This window comes from Cebus imitator, unplaced genomic scaffold (genome assembly GCF_001604975.1).
Source record: "Cebus imitator isolate Cc_AM_T3 unplaced genomic scaffold, Cebus_imitator-1.0 Scaffold300, whole genome shotgun sequence".
Taxonomy (NCBI): Eukaryota; Metazoa; Chordata; class Mammalia; order Primates; family Cebidae; genus Cebus; species Cebus imitator.
Window position 1 is genome coordinate 2,450,953 of NW_016107615.1, and position 5,146 is coordinate 2,456,098.

A 5,146-nucleotide genomic window follows, 5' to 3' on the forward strand; every position below is an offset into this window, starting at 1 on the left:
TTTTACAGATGAGGAAAAAAACTTGAAGTTGAGAAGCTGACCAAAGTCACACAGCTGTCAGTGGTAAAACGAAGCCTCGGATGCGGGGACGTCTGACTATGCCAGCCTGCCTCCTTAAAGATGGAAAGCAAAGGTGTGCTGGCGGCCTGATGTCAGGACGGCCTTCGCCGTGGCCCCTAGTGGAGCCCTTGTTCTCCAGCACCCTCTACAGCCCTTGCTCACAAACCGCTCATTACACGGCCTGCTGTAGAAGCACTCCTGTTTCCCCGAGGTAGCAGTTAGAGGTCAGCTGCTGCCACTTCAGCTGCCAAAGTTTTTAAAAAGCAAATGAAATTAGACTGGAAATTTGGAAATTCCCGTGCCACATGGCCTCTGCAGTGCGCCATCTGTCAAGAGCTGGTTATGCAGACTTTAGAAACTGTCATTCATTTGACGGCTTTGCATTATTTCTTCTCGGAAAACCCACTGCCAGGCTCAAGGCATTACCAATTTCTTGTCTTCCTTGCCCTAAACTTCCCAGGTGAAAAAAAAAAAGTTGCTGTAAAACCCTGTGGAAGCATAATTAAAAATTTTTTTCTATACCATTTTTACTTTCAAACATACATATCATATTTTCAAATGGAAAAGTGTTTCCTTCCTTTTCTTTTTTTCTTTTTTCAGATGATTTACACCATTTTATAACAGTCCACAAGAGATATTGAGGTCTGGAGAGAAAACTGCTTTTTCCAAGTTTTTTTGCAGAGACATCAGTGGGGACTTTAAGTCAGGGTTGACCTAATACTAATAATCAGATAATTCCATTTTCTCAGCCCCAGCAAAGATTTCATAAGCTGTTCTAACTTAATGATTAAAAACTACCAAATCTCTTAGAAACCTATCTGCCTCCAGTGAAACAGTTTACTTGTCACCAAGACTGCAAGGCTATCCAGAAGTCTAGGTTAAAATAAAAACAAATAGGGAGAAAGTGTTACTTCAAATCATCTGTCTCAACTTTTGCAGGGAGCTAATGATTGTCTGGATCTGTTTCATTCAAATAAAGAATGGTGCAGGGCACATATGTCTTAGAATTGCACGTGGTTTCTTCATTATTTTATCTCCCCTTTTTTTGAATACAAACATAAAGAGCTCTAGAGTAGAGTCTCTCTATAATTCTCTATAATATGAAAAAAAGGCATTGCAAGAGTTTTGGGTATCATTGTATATTCTGGATTCACTGTTAAGTGTTGTGACCACAATTACTAATTGGACCTAAGAATTTCCTAGAGTTTTTCATTTTCTTTCCCAGATCCACAATACAGCTAGTGCTCGACTTACGACCATGGTCGGGACCACGGACCGGACGTAACACTATTTGGTTGTAAGTTGAGTAGGCTATATGCACGCGGAGATGGTAGTGCTGCCGGAAGCTGGTCTGCACTGTCGTACGCCCAGCTGGGCAACGTTTGCGCTGCCAGACGTAGAGCAGTAGTGGCTAGCGATTGTGGTAGTAAAGTCAAATCGTCGTAAGTTGCATAGGTGGTAAGTCGATCAATACCTGTATTCAAAGCACAGATTTTATGGTCTAACAGACCTAGTTTTGACTTAATAAGTCCACACCCTTCCCAGCTGCACTAAATCGATACAGTTACTAAACTTCCTAGAATATCAGTTTCTTCATCCATATAATGAGGACAATTAGTATCTGCAAGTGATGCTGTGAAAATAAAATTAGATATATAAGTAAAATACTTCACATAGTATCTGGTATATTCTAGTCTCAGTAAATAGAATTTGCCCTACCTAAAATGTTCCTGTATTTTCACTTTGTTTTAACATGGCAGGTTTTTAAAATAAAGCAACACAAAGCCAACATATATTGATTCTCTTTTTCTGTTTTCTCTCTTTGAAATCTTTCTTCATGAAAAAGATCCTGTAATGCATGCCTATCATGTTTCCTTTCATATAATAACTTAGATTGGTGATTTTCTCAACAATAATCATGTCAAAATATAAATGAATAACTGCCATAATTCTGTTTTTGACAGATTTAAATAAAATGCCACATGAGTATGAAAGTCATTTTTCATATCTTCTTGTGGATGATGCTGCAATGAGAATAAGCATTCAAATAACACATGGAGAAAATGAAAACAAGATCACTCACTTTTAATTCTGTCCTTCTTCTAACAAGAGAAAGGCATTAATCAAAATATAAATAAAAGTAAAAAAAGAGAACATTATGAACAAATTCTTAAGTATTTATAATTTCATAACAGCACAGTTACATTCTAAAAGGAGAATCTTGCTTTCAACTTTAGTAATAAAAACATAAACTAGAAATTGGGATTTAGTGCTGCCTCTGCCATTAATTCACATTATTATTTAAGGGACATCATTTATCTTGCTCTGAAATAAAACTGTAAATAAGCTCTTGAGACAAGATGAACTCCTTGTGGCTAGTGGAGACAACCAAATTTACATAACAGAAAACAAGTAGCCACTGCCGGGTGAGAGAAGAGTCACACGCTCTGTGTTCTTAGAAAAGGCAGCTTTTGACAAACACCCTGCTTCATACCCTTAAGCTAGAATAGGTCTTGTGCCTGGAGCCAAGAAAAGCCATGAGAGAACCCCCAACTCCAGACCAGCCCTTTGGAAGGAACATCTGACAGACTTCCGGTTTGGGGATTAGGAAGCCACCCAATCAGGGTTCGACTATCTGGACCAATCAGAACCAAACAAGCTTGAATCCTTTCTCTGCGTGGAAGAACAGGATTGAGTCCTGCAGCAGGAAGTTTACCTCTTAAACCAAACCCTTCCGTTATTCTTTGGAGAGCACACTTTCACTTGTATTAAAGACTATGCCTCCCCAGTCTGCAGATTGCTGTTTTTAGAAGATAAAGCTCTCCTTTTTTTCCTCCACAAATCACATGGTCTTGTGTTGACATTGCCAGATCTCACGCTAGAGCTTCTGTCCAGCTAGTGCCAGTGTTGGCTCACTGACCCTATGAGCCAAACCCTGCATGCTGCCTGTTTTTGTAAATAAAAGTTTATTGAAGCACAACCACATCCACTCATTACACACCATCCACAGCTTCTATTGAACTGCACTGGCAAAGGTGAGTAACTGCAATACAGATGATTTAAGTCCACAAAACCTACAATATTTACTATTTGGTCCTTACTTAAATTTTTCATTTTGATGAATTTCAGTTTGACAACTTTTCCATGGTTTGTGCTTTCTGTATTCTACTTAAGAAATAATCTATTGTAAAGTCACAAAGATTTCTATATTTTTCCTAGTTTTATAGTTGTGGCTTTTACATTTAGTTCTACCATTAATTTCAGGTTACATTTGTGTATAGTGTAAGACAAGAATTGACAATTCATTTTTGGTAAGATTGATATCCATTTGCTCCAGTAACATTTGTTAAACATATTTTCCTTTCTTGTTAGATTGATTTTGCACCTTTGTTGAAAAACTCTCAACTCTATTGTGTTCCACTAATTTGTATTTCACTCCATACGACCATGATTAATGCAGAGTTATAGAAATCCTTGAAATCAAGTAGGGTAAGTTCTACAACCTTGTTCTTCTCCAGAATCATTTTGGCTATTAAATCTTCTGAATTGCTGTATAAATTTTAGACTCGGCTTCCCAATTCTAAAAACATTTTCATTTTTAAACTTTATTTTTAATTAACAAATAAAAATTGTATATATTTATCATGTACAATCTGTGGTTATAAATTATGTATACATGCAGCATGACTAAACTGAGATAAAAACAACCTTGCTGGGATACTAGTGGGAATTGCATTGAGTCTATGCTGTAGATCAATTTGGAGAAAACTGACATCTTAACAATATGAATGTTTTAATCCATGGACGAAATATAAATTTACATTTACTTGTATTTTCTCTTTTTTTTTTTTTTTTTTTTGAGAGACGCGGTCTTGCTATGTTGCCCAGACTGATCTCAAAATTCAGCCTCAAGCAATCCAGCAATCCTCCTGCTTTGGCCTCCCCCAAGTGCCATGATTACAGGTGTAAGCCACACTGCTCAGCCTATTTTCTTAAATTATTTCAGTAATGTTTTATTGTCTACAGTGCGTGTGTTTTTACATATCTTGTTAAATTTTCTCCTAATAAAAGTATGTTTCTGAATGCTTTTGCTAATTTATTTTTAAATAGATCATGTCTAGCATATAGAAAGAATATATTTATCTTGTATTTTATATCTGAGTATATTTATCTTGTATTTGGTAACCTTGCTATTTTGTAAATGACTTAGGACTATCTGTGTATGCGATGTCATCATTTAGTAAAGGCAGATTTACTGCCTTCTTTCCAATATGAAGATGTTTTATGTCTTGCCTTGCCTTATTATATGACCAGGACCTCTAGTGATCAGCACAGGTGTTCTTGTCTCATTCCTGATGGTAGGATGAAAGTATTCAGTCCTTTACCATTAAATATGATGCCAGCCCTTTATTAGACTGAGAAAATTCTCTTCAATTCTTAATTTGCCATGATTTTTCGAATGGTTGTTTAATTTTTTCAAATGTATTTTTTCTGGATCTATTAAGTTCATCATATAGATTTTCCTCATGGTGGAAATGCTAATATGGTGAATTACACGGATTGATTTTTTCATGTATAACTTCCCGAGATAAACAGGAACTACTTTATGCACTGCCTAACTACATTTTACAAATTTTGCTTTATTATGTTTATTTTTATTCAGTTCAAATTATTTTCAAATTTCATCTATTTTTTTCATTAACCATGGTTTGTATAGAAAAGTGCGATAATTTCCAAATATTTGGGAATTTTACAAATGTATTACTATTTCTAACATAATTCCACTGAGATTTGAGAGCCTATATTGCATAACTGCAATCCATTAAAATATATTGAGACATGGTTTAATTGCCTAGCATATAATCTATCTGAATGCCCACATATGCTTTTTAAAAATGTGTATTATTCTGTTGTGATGTGGGATATAAATGTCAAATAGAATAATGTACTATATATAGTATATAATTATAAAATAGCATATAATGTATCTGAATGCCCACATACACTTTTTAAAAATGTATATTCTTGGCCGGGCACGGTGGCTCACGCCTGTAATCCCAGCACTTTGGGAGGCAGAGGCAGGTGG